The sequence below is a fragment of the Beta vulgaris genome, chromosome 4, assembly GCF_026745355.1.
Source record: "Beta vulgaris subsp. vulgaris cultivar EL10 chromosome 4, EL10.2, whole genome shotgun sequence".
In the NCBI taxonomy this organism is placed as follows: Eukaryota; Viridiplantae; Streptophyta; class Magnoliopsida; order Caryophyllales; family Amaranthaceae; genus Beta; species Beta vulgaris.
Window position 1 is genome coordinate 20,838,457 of NC_079205.1, and position 12,326 is coordinate 20,850,782.

A 12,326-nucleotide genomic window follows, 5' to 3' on the forward strand; every position below is an offset into this window, starting at 1 on the left:
GAAAGGCATTGTGAACATCCACCTGATGAAGCTCCCAATTCTTGGAAGCTGCAATAGCAAGAAAAGTGCGAACAATAGTCATTTTAGCAACCGAAGCAAATGTTTCTGTGTAATCAATACCTTGCTTCCTGATGATTGCCCAATACAACAAGACGCGATTTAAGTCGCTCAACAGCACCATTCGACAAATACTTGGTGCGATAAACCCACTGACTACCCAAAGCACGTTTCCCAAGAGGCAATTCCTCCAAGGTCCAAGTACCATTATCCTCCAAGGCCTAAATCTCAGCCTGCATAGACGCCTTCCACCCATCACTTCGCATAACCTCCTTGAATGATTTTGGTACAGTAATAGATAAAACTGCTGCAAGAAACTTCAAGTAATTTGGAGAAAATTTTGTACAATTCATATAATGAGCTATAGGATAAGGATTACCTGAAGAAGTAGATGGAGAGGAAGTAGAGAGAGATAGACTTTCCGAAACAACGGCATTAGTGATATAATCTTTCAACAAAGTGGAGGGGAATTTTCCCCTCAAACCGCGGCCCAAAGGAGCCGTAGATGATGTAGACAAGTCAAGGTTAGGCCCAGAGGAGGGCGAAGGCCCAGAAGGGGAGACAGGCGCTGGTTGAGGCGCGCGAGTAGCTGATGGGCCAGGAGCTAGGCCCAGATGTGAGTTTTGGACAGCAGCGCCAGAAGACGCGGGCTGGGTTGTGGCGCGAATGGGGCTGGGCGAATTATTTGAGGAAGAGTGAGATGTAGTGGGGCTGGGTCCATTATTTTGTGAAGGAGGAAGGCGGGTATTTTGGGAAGTGGGCTGAATTGGAGGAGAGCTAGGAGAAGTAGTTGGTGAACTAGGCTCAAGATGAGATAAGGGAGATGGGGATTCATTTGTGAGTTGAGGTTCATTTGGGGGAGGAATGGGAGAGAACACCACAGTGGAAGGAATAGACCCATAATCATCATCAAAATCAAAATGTACATAATCAGAAGAGGGCACCACAGTAGCAGGGTCTATGTTAACATCATCCAGGGATAAAAATGGATATACATCCTCAAAAAACTTGACATCACGAGAAACAAAAAATTCCTTGGAATCAAGATCAAATAACCTCCAACCCTTCTTACCAAAAGGATAGCCCACAAACACACACTTTCTACTACGACTTGCAAATTTGTCCCCTTTAGTCTTGTGGTTATAAGCAAAGCAAAGACAACCAAAAGTGCGAATAGCATCATAAGCTGGAGAAAAACCAAAAAGAATATCAAAAGGAGATTTGTTGTTCAAAAGAGGGGAGGGAGTACGATTGATTAAATGAGCTGCAACAAGGACACCATATGCGCAGCAATATATTATAATATTATTTTTTAATATCATTTTAATATATTGTTGCGTTTGTCAAGAACCGCATCAATATGTCTGGTCAAATAGTCAACTTATTTCAAAAAAAATAATGTTGACACCATATTGCTGCGGTTTTAGGCCGAAACCGCAGCAATATCTTTATTTCATATTTTACCTTTTCTTTTTACGTGATATATTATTGTGTATGGGTAAAACCGCAGCAATACCACCGCAGCAATAAGCAATCATTCTACTAGTGCTCCCTAAATGAAGCATAGAGTGAAACACTGGTCTCCCCACCACCAACAACCTTCGCAAACCCCCTTACCTCTAATGGGACCCACATTGCGACCTCATAAGTCATGGATAAGCTCGAAGTCTTCTTCGATTTTCAATTCAACAACATTCGCAACCAACTAGTATAGGGGGATTCATTTGTTGTTGCTGCAATGTGGGCTAAGATTAGCTGCAACAACATCGTGGGAGAAATGTGGGAGGAATTATGATAAACTTGAGTCTCTCTCAAGTCTCAAAGATGGGGTTTTGCTTGTTTGTTTTTAGACGAAGCAGTTTCAGGGAATTGGTTTTAGAATGGAGCGGGGTGCAGAATAGGGGTTGTTTAAGGTGTGGGGTTGGGGAAAGGGAGAAGCTAAGATACACCTCATGTTTATGAGAATATATGGTTTATGTTTGTTCTTATTGTTCCCATAGCCCAGTCTTTGGGTGGTTCAATGACCTGTACTTGATGGTTACACGAACACACTAAAGTTGAGGTTAAATTTATTGGCCCTGTTTGGCAAATAGAGTTTAGAGTTTAGTTATTAGAGTTTAGAGTATGTTGTTACATTTTTAACTTTTTTTCAGCAGATTTGACTGCTGATTTGACAACTTTTTTATATAAATGTGTTTGAAAACAATTAACTAATTCCTAAAATTTTATTGCCATTTGTTTGTTTGAAATGACATTTGTACACATCTTAATACATATGTGTATATTATTAGAGGCAAAAAAGTCATTGAACATCCTTTTACTTAATCCTCTAAAGAAAAGCTCCTATTAGGAGCTTTTCATTTTGAGAGTTTTTATTCCAAAACTCTCTTTTACCAAACACCCCTTTTAGAGTTTTTGACTAGTCAAAACACTAAAAGTGGTCCAAAACTCTATTTTTCCTCCAAAACTCTAATTGTCAAACACCCCATTCTGTTCTTAATGTTTCCATACTCATTTTGAGTGGTCCTAATGATTAGGACTTGATGGTTACATAATGTTGTGGGGGTGGACTTTATGTGTTCTTAATATTCTTATAGTCCATTTTGGATGGTGTTTGTGTTGGATTCAACAAACTTGATGAGAACAACTACGTGGGTGAGAAGGGTTGGCATCATTCTGTGAAAAACATAGTTGGTGTTCTTCTAAAACACTTACTATAATCCCAATTATTGAAGCTAAGGCCATTTGTGTTGTTAAACATCGCGAAATTTTGCAAAGCTTCTGAAGGTGAAGTATGTAGTGATGAGTTCCTTTGATGGCGTGGAAGGTTCAAAAGCTTACTCACTCTCTTATGACTATTGAAATTCTCATCTTGCTAAAGTGTTAGTTAAAATCTTCCGATAATAGCATTTATGTGCTTAACTTTTCATTTACAGCTCAGTTCTCTATATGTGTAATAGCCCTGTTTTTAAGTGTCTTTATCTAAATGATAATTATAATTATTAAGTTAATTATGTTTCGAAAATTCTTATTTTATTTGAGTTGGAGTATGAATTATTTTGTCGTGTTGTAATGTATTTATTTATTTAACTTTATGGAGTTATTATTATTATTATTATTATTATTATTATTATTATTATTATTAGTAATTCATATATTAAGTTTTATGTGAATTAGTCTAGTTGTACTTTTCCCAAAATAGAAACCCAAAACCAAACCCTTGGTCCATTTGTTTTGTCGGTCAAGAGGACTAAACCCCCAAACTCATCTCCCTCATTTTCTCTCTCTCCTCTCGTGTCTTCTGTTCAAGGACCCAAGCCACTGCTTCCTCCTTCCTCTCTTCGTGTCATCCAATTTTCAGTGCCACCCAACTACTTCATGTGATTCATCCTTTCACATTCCAATTCTTCAGTTAATTAAGGAGAAAACCTCCATAATTCTCTAAAATCATTTCACTCTCCGAGAAACCTCAAACCCATCTTGTGCGAAATTCCAACTCCATTCGTGTCTTTCTCCTCTATTCGTCGGCGTCTTAAGTTCACCGGAACCCCGCGTTTCTCGCCGGAGATCTGTGCTGCAGTCCCCCCCCCCCTGCGATCTGCTGCTGTGGTTCTTCTTCCCCGGTGCTTCGTCCGCTGCTCGCTTCGCCACCGCACCGGAGCGTTGATACGGCGAACGCCTCCTGCCTTCTGCGTTATCTCGCCGGAGTTCAACTTGTCCTTTTCTGTCTTCTGTACTCGTGGTGGTGGTAGTGCTCCAGGGCAGCCCTCTTGTCGGTACTAAACCCCCTCTTTTGTTCTTTGTTCCTTTTCTTTTTGTTTGTCAATAACGAGTGATGATTTATGTGTTGATAATAGTGATTATAGTTGATGATACTTCATTGTTGTTGGGTGTGAATTCTTATTTTCAATCGATTGTGTTGTGTGGTGGTTTTGCTTCATGGTGTTAGTGTTGATTTTATCAAAATCTGATTTAATAGCACCTGCCTAATCTTTTCTTTGTTAGATGAAAATTCACATAAGGATGGATTGATTGTTTTGGTGGTTTATGTTGTGAAATTAGATTCATTTTCTATGTTGCTAATAATTTTCGGTTTATGGTTTCACTTGGTGAAGTTGTTTATAAAATCAGTTTATGGTATCATTGGGTTTTGTAGCCTTAGTAAACTAGATTAATTTTGCCTACAATAATTCTTTTAATTCAATTCCTCTTGAAATGAGTAAAGAGAAGCCATGTTAGGTGGGTGTTGCATTTACGTATGTGGTTTGCAGTTGAGGTTATTAGAATTGAAATCTAGGAAATGACGTTATAAGTTCCAAGCTACTTTTGTTAAATAATTTTACCACTAATCTTTATCACCGTTATATTGGAGAGTACTAAATGAGTAAGCTAGTTTGATTGACCCTTTATAACCTCAACTTAATTCGACTAATGGAATTTGCTAGTTTAGTTGAATATATTAGTGTTATTGTCTCCTTATCAAAGATTTGTATTAGACTCGTGAGACAGTCTTAGTTAAGAAAGTTGATTGAGTTAATTTAATTAGTTTTCTCCTATTAAGTTAGAAAGAGAATTAATTAGTTCTTATTAGTAATGTGAAGAGTACTTGAGTTAGTTTCATTAACTATGGTTTCGATTAATGAAAATGTGGTTAATAAAGTATTGTCGTTTGATAACTATAAATGAAATAAGATGATAAAGGCAGACTACTTGACTAGTGATTCACTAAAGCGAATTAGTGTGTGTGTTTAACTACATAAATCAAAGTGAGTTTAGAATTACCTTAAAGAAGTCCCACTTAGATAATGGAACTGTTTTGATGAAATAAACTCATTATGTATGACGATGAGTATGATCTGTACTTGGTTTTATTACTGTTTGTGTTAATAAGAACTCACCTAATGGTATAACATGGATTATATTTAGTTACTTATAATCAACCTATGATCAATGAAACTTGTGTTGTGTGTTTTTGGTTTATTCTCGTTAGTTAATTTAACTGAGAGACTTAGTAATATTGTTGTGGATATTTGTTGATATGATTAATTACTACCAGTTGTGTTTATGTTGATAATTGGAATTTGAAAAGCATATATGTATCGATTTGAAATATGTCTTTATAAGAATTAGACGATTATGGTTATCTACAGGGGGAAATGACTAGGTTGGATACAAGTTGCTAAATTACTTTAATAGTCTTGATTATTGGAGGATGATTTTGGAATGGACTATCATTGGTTAAGGATTTGAGTGCAAGATAGAAATCAGTTTATTGAGGTTTATTTACGAGTCGAGCTAGCTTTATATTCTCAATATAATTGTTGGTAGCACAATTAGGTGCTTGATTTAGGTACGGTTGTGAGTTATGTTTAGTTTGTTTAGTTTTTATAATTTGGAATTGTGATTATGAATTGGGATGCAAGTCGGTGTAGCTAATATCATCGAAGTTATAGATATTAATTAAGGATTAAGGAAATTAGAATGTTAAAGGTTGATCATTTGTGAATTGGAATAAGTTACGATTACGTTTTTATAGTTTAGATTAGTCTAATTTTGGTTATTGATTATCAATGTTATTTTGAGGTGATTGTTGGAGGATGGCTATGTAGACGTATATAATTCAAGATGACATGGGAAATCAAGTCATCATGCTTTGAGGTTTCGCATAATTGTTATGGAGTGGATGTAACCTTTATGTTCAGCAATATATATTTAAATGCTCCTGTGTGCGTTATATGAATATTAGATATCATATATATCGTTTATAGTAATGCCCGTGATTATAGATGTATCTCTATGAGCTAGTTGTGAATTGCTATTGGATTATTATAAAAGTATTCTTTTTGTTAAGTTATTGGAGTTTTTCGAAAATACTATGTTTTCTTAAAGATATGATTTGGTATGATAATGAGGAAATGATTCAAATATAAGTTAAGACCAAATAAGGTCGAATATGGTATTATGTTATGTGTATTGAGGATTCAAGTATAAACCATAAAATATCTTATTTTATAAATATGAAAGTGAGGCATGAATAGGCACCCCGAGTTAGGGCGGGTAGAGTCCCTAGCTGTTGCCTTCCAGGAGGGGCTAATCCCTGGCGTTATAGGACATGTCCGGGTAAGTCTTGCAAGCATATTAATAAAAGGCTGGGTGACGACCCTCACTAGTTTGGAGACAGCTGGTACCGCGTGGTACCCCTCTCCACTCGCGTTCATGCCAAACGATCGGATTTTGTGAAAATATAGTAACTGAGTTGAAAGGTTGATTAAATGAGAATATAGAAACATGTCATTGTTGAGAGTCATCTTATTGAATTTTGTTACTATATATGGAACGTGGAATTTGGAAACGTAATATGTATGTTCAACAAGAATATTGCTGCTAAGAATGCTATGATTGGTGTGATTGTTGAACTTATATTGATTGTGTGAGAGTCGTTTTCAAGTAAAACCACCAAAGCATGTGTTACTCTTGTTTACGGGTTAGTACTCAGCTTTGCTGATGTGTATATGTTGTTTTGTCATTTCTGTGGCCTGTCACTTGGTGGGTGGCAGTTTTCCTAAATGTTTCAGGTTGAAGCCGAAAGTTAACCTTTGCAAGTTGAAGCTGATACAAGCTGGAGTAGTATTATAGTTGCTATCGAAGTGAGGACGCTTGACTTTGTAATAGTTAGTTGTTTATAATCTATAGTTATTTCTACATTTAAGAGTCGCTAGTTAGTGCTCCTGATTCTCTATTGGTTTGTTGCTCCGCGAAAGCGTTGAGATTGTTGAGCTTTGGGATTTGGATATATTTTATAAATTGAATTTGCAAACAGGTTTATATCATTTTTCGCTTTAGCGTTGTCCTGTTTTCAAAGGAAACTCTGCCGGATTTTCCATAGAAATTTATGGGAATAGAGTCTGAGAATCAGAGCGTAGTTATAATAGTTAATTTATTTGAATAGAGTTGGGATTGAGTTCCACACTCTCCGATTTAGTTCGGTGAGTGTGATGGTAATAGTCCGGGTTACCTTGACTGGAGTTTCTTTCGCTGTGCTTAATCCTTTGTAAGCTGGTCGGGAAATTCGGGCTGTTACAAGTGGTATCAGAGCTTGAGTAGTTTTTGGATACACTGTGATCTCCATATCATAGTGTAGGGGTTGAATATTGGTCTAATGAATTGACTAAAGAGTTAGGTATAAATGAATCAAGCCGTATGAGTGTTTGCGCTTACGCGTGTACTATATGAATCCATTTATTTAAATGGGTATTAAGTGTGTGTATATTTGTTAATGTGTATATTATTATCTTGTTATGACTTGATTGTTCATGATATTATTTTACTTAAAAGTGTGTATTTCGAGAAAACTTGTATGATTTGCTTAAGTAAATTAATTTCAAACGAGATCTCTGTCGGTGAGATGATTGAAATCCAATGCCAACAAGTTTGCCCCTTTTGCTCTTTGCTCCTTGATATTGCGAGTCAAGTCGAAGTAGAGATTTTCTTTGCTCCTTGATTTCGCGTATCAAGTTGAAGTAGAGAATCAGAAGATGATGGTAGAATGGAGGCTGGACGCATAATGTCTTGCGAGCTTGAGATTTGGTTTTATGAAAATAATTATTTGTAAGTTTCGAGGACGAAACTTATTTTAAGGGTGGTAGAGTGTAATAGCCCTGTTTTTAAGTGTCTTTATCTAAATGATAATTATAATTATTAAGTTAATTATGTTTCGAAAATTCTTATTTTATTTGAGTTGGAGTATGAATTATTTTGTCGTGTTGTAATGTATTTATTTATTTAACTTTATGGAGTTATTATTTTTATTATTATTATTATTATTATTATTATTATTATTAGTAATTCATATATTAAGTTTTATGTGAATTAGTCTAGTTGTACTTTTCCCAAAATAGAAACCCAAAACCAAACCCTTGGTCCCATTTGTTTTGTCGGTCAAGAGGACTAAACCCCCAAACTCATCTCCCTCATTTTCTCTCTCTCCTCTCGTGTCTTCTGTTCAAGGACCCAAGCCACTGCTTCCTCCTTCCTCTCTTCGTGTCATCCAATTTTCAGTGCCACCCAACTACTTCATGTGATTCATCCTTTCACATTCCAATTCTTCAGTTAATTAAGGAGAAAACCTCCATAATTCTCTAAAATCATTTCACTCTCCCGAGAAACCTCAAACCCCATCTTGTGCGAAATTCCAACTCCATTCGTGTCTTTCTCCTCTATTCGTCGGCGTCTTAAGTTCACCGGAACCCCGCCGTTTCCTCGCCGGAGATCTGTGCTGCAGTCCCCCCCCCCTCGCGATGCTGCTGCTGTGGTTCTTCTTCCCTCGCGTGCTTCGTCCGCTGCTCGGCTTCGCCACCGCACCGGAGCGTTGATACCGGCGAACGCCTCCTGCCTTCTGCGTTATCTCGCCGGAGTTCAACTTGTCCTTTTCTGTCTTCTGTACTCGTGGTGGTGGTAGTGCTGCCACAGGGCAGCCCTCTTGTCGGTACTAAACCCCCTCTTTTGTTCTTTGTTCCTTTTCTTTTTGTTTGTCAATAACGAGTGATGATTTATGTGTTGATAATAGTGATTATAGTTGATGATACTTCATTGTTGTTGGGTGTGAATTCTTATTTTCAATCGATTGTGTTGTGTGGTGGTTTTGCTTCATGGTGTTAGTGTTGATTTTATCAAAATCTGATTTAATAGCACCTGCCTAATCTTTTCTTTGTTAGATGAAAATTCACATAAGGATGGATTGATTGTTTTGGTGGTTTATGTTGTGAAATTAGATTCATTTTCTATGTTGCTAATAATTTTCGGTTTATGGTTTCACTTGGTGAAGTTGTTTATAAAATCAGTTTATGGTATCATTGGGTTTTGTAGCCTTAGTAAACTAGATTAATTTTGCCTACAATAATTCTTTTAATTCAATTCCTCTTGAAATGAGTAAAGAGAAGCCATGTTAGGTGGGTGTTGCATTTACGTATGTGGTTTGCAGTTGAGTTTATTAGAATTGAAATCTAGGAAATGACGTTATAAGTTCCAAGCTACTTTTGTTAAATAATTTTACCACTAATCTTTATCACCGTTATATTGGAGAGTACTAAATGAGTAAGCTAGTTTGATTGACCCTTTATAACCTCAACTTAATTCGACTAATGGAATTTGCTAGTTTAGTTGAATATATTAGTGTTATTGTCTCCTTATCAAAGATTTGTAATTAGACTCGTGAGACAGTCTTAGTTAAGAAAGTTGATTGAGTTAATTTAATTAGTTTTCTCCTATTAAGTTAGAAAGAGAATTAATTAGTTCTTATTAGTAATGTGAAGAGTACTTGAGTTAGTTTCATTAACTATGGTTTCGATTAATGAAAATGTGGTTAATAAAGTATTGTCGTTTGATAACTATAAATGAAATAAGATGATAAAGGCAGACTACTTGACTAGTGATTCACTAAAGCGAATTAGTGTGTGTGTTTAACTACATAAATCAAAGTGAGTTTAGAATTACCTTAAAGAAGTCCCACTTAGATAATGGAACTGTTTTGATGAAATAAACTCATTATGTATGACGATGAGTATGATCTGTACTTGGTTTTATTACTGTTTGTGTTAATAAGAACTCACCTAATGGTATAAATGGATTATATTTAGTTACTTATAATCAACCTATGATCAATGAAACTTGTGTTGTGTGTTTTTGGTTTATTCTCGTTAGTTAATTTAACTGAGAGACTTAGTAATATTGTTGTGGATATTTGTTGATATGATTAATTACTACCAGTTGTGTTTATGTTGATAATTGGAATTTGAAAAGCATATATGTATCGATTTGAAATATGTCTTTATAAGAATTAGACGATTATGGTTATCTACAGGGGAAATGACTAGGTTGGATACAAGTTGCTAATTACTTTAATAGTCTTGATTATTGGAGGATGATTTTGGAATGGACTATCATTGGTTAAGGATTTGAGTGCAAGATAGAAATCAGTTTATTGAGGTTTATTTACGAGTCGAGCTAGCTTTATATTCTCAATATAATTGTTGGTAGCACAATTAGGTGCTTGATTTAGGTACGGTTGTGAGTTATGTTTAGTTTGTTTAGTTTTATAATTTGGAATTGTGATTATGAATTGGGATGCAAGTCGGTGTAGCTAATATCATCGAAGTTATAGATATTAATTAAGGATTAAGGAAATTAGAATGTTAAAGGTTGATCATTTGTGAATTGGGAATAAGTTACGATTACGTTTTTATAGTTTAGATTAGTCTAATTTTGGTTATTGATTATCAATGTTATTTTGAGGTGATTGTTGGAGGATGGCTATGTAGACGTATATAATTCAAGATGACATGGGAAATCAAGTCATCATGCTTTGAGGTTTCGCATAATTGTTATGGAGTGGATGTAACCTTTATGTTCAGCAATATATATTTAAATGCTCCTGTGTGCGTTATATGAATATTAGATATCATATATATCGTTTATAGTAATGCCCGTGATTATAGATGTATCTCTATGAGCTAGTTGTGAATTGCTATTGGATTATTATAAAAGTATTCTTTTTGTTAAGTTATTGGAGTTTTTCGAAAATACTATGTTTCTTAAAGATATGATTTGGTATGATAATGAGGAAATGATTCAAATATAAGTTAAGACCAAATAAGGTCGAATATGGTATTATGTTATGTGTATTGAGGATTCAAGTATAAACCATAAAATATCTTATTTTATAAATATGAAAGTGAGGCATGAATAGGCACCCGAGTTAGGGCGGGTAGAGTCCCTAGCTGTTGCCTTCCAGGAGGGGCTAATCCCTGGCGTTATAGGACATGTCCGGGTAAGTCTTGCAAGCATATTAATAAAAGGCTGGGTGACGACCCTCACTAGTTTGGAGACAGCTGGTACTGCGTGGTACCCTCTCCACTCGCGTTCATGCCAAACGATCGGATTTTGTGAAAATATAGTAACTGAGTTGAAAGGTTGATTAAATGAGAATATAGAAACATGTCATTGTTGAGAGTCATCTTATTGAATTTTGTTACTATATATGGACGTGGAATTTGGAAACGTAATATGTATGTTCAACAAGAATATTGCTGCTAAGAATGCTATGATTGGTGTGATTGTTGAACTTATATTGATTGTGTGAGAGTCGTTTTCAAGTAAAAACCACCAAAGCATGTGTTACTCTTGTTTACGGGTTAGTATCAGCTTTGCTGATGTGTATATGTTGTTTTGTCATTTCTGTGGCCTGTCACTTGGTGGGTGGCAGTTTTCCTAAATGTTTCAGGTTGAAGCCGAAAGTTAACCTTTGCAAGTTGAAGCTGATACAAGCTGGAGTAGTATTATAGTTGCTATCGAAGTGAGGACGCTTGACTTTGTAATAGTTAGTTGTTTATAATCTATAGTTATTTCTACATTTAAGAGTCGCTAGTTTAGTGCTCCTGATTCTCTATTGGTTGTTGCTCCGCGAAAGCGTTGAGATTGTTGAGCTTTGGGATTTGGATATATTTTATAAATTGAATTTGCAAACAGGTTTATATCATTTTTCGCTTTAGCGTTGTCCTGTTTTCAAAGGAAACTCTGCCGGATTTTCTGTAGAAATTTATGGGAATAGAGTCTGAGAATCAGAGCGTAGTTATAATAGTTTAATTTATTTGAATAGAGTTGGGATTGAGTTCCACACTCTCCGATTTAGTTCGGTGAGTGTGATGGTAATAGTCCGGGTTACCTTGACTGGAGTTTCTTTCGCTGTGCTTAATCCTTTGTAAGCTGGTCGGGAAATTCGGGCTGTTACAATATGTCTTTTAATGTTCCCATTAGTGGGGGATGTTGAACCCTAGTTTTGATGATGACAAAGAAACAAAGATGCAAACTAAGTAGTGAACTAATGAGTTATTTAAGTGTATGATTTTTAAGGTATCAATGAAAGGAACTAGGAGAATACGAAGTCAAGGAAGAAGTCAAGAGAGGATTTCAAAGGCTAAGTAAAGAAGTTCTATTGTTGATACTGGAGCAAGCATTGGATCAAGAAGAATAAAAGCAAGGCGTTTTATTTTCTAGTTCCATTGTAAAGGAACAAATAAGTGGTAAGGAACATTGGCAGTTTTATTTGAGAATGAGAGTTTGTTCCTTTGTAAGGAACAAACTAATGGCACAAATCAATTAAAGGAACTTATAATAAAAGGAACTAGACTTAGGCTTGAAGCATTATAACGGTTCATATGAAGTTGAGTAAGTCATGCCTAAATAATAGGAACGTTTTTCTAAGAGAAAATCAG

At 35.7% G+C, this 12,326-nt stretch overlaps 2 long non-coding RNA genes across 2 annotated transcripts; both read left to right on the forward strand.

Annotated features, from left to right (window-relative positions):
- The first annotated feature begins 3,730 nt into the window (after nt 1-3,730).
- Nucleotides 3,731-6,761, forward strand: LOC130591237 (uncharacterized). Its single transcript, XR_008968983.1, has 2 exons — nt 3,731-3,833; nt 6,615-6,761. It is a non-coding gene; the product is annotated as an uncharacterized LOC130591237 (long non-coding RNA).
- A 1,242-nt stretch (nt 6,762-8,003) lies between these two features.
- Nucleotides 8,004-11,920, forward strand: LOC130591238 (uncharacterized). The gene is made up of 2 exons (XR_008968984.1): nt 8,004-8,542; nt 11,318-11,920. It is a non-coding gene; the product is annotated as an uncharacterized LOC130591238 (long non-coding RNA).
- The last annotated feature ends 406 nt before the right edge of the window (nt 11,921-12,326 follow it).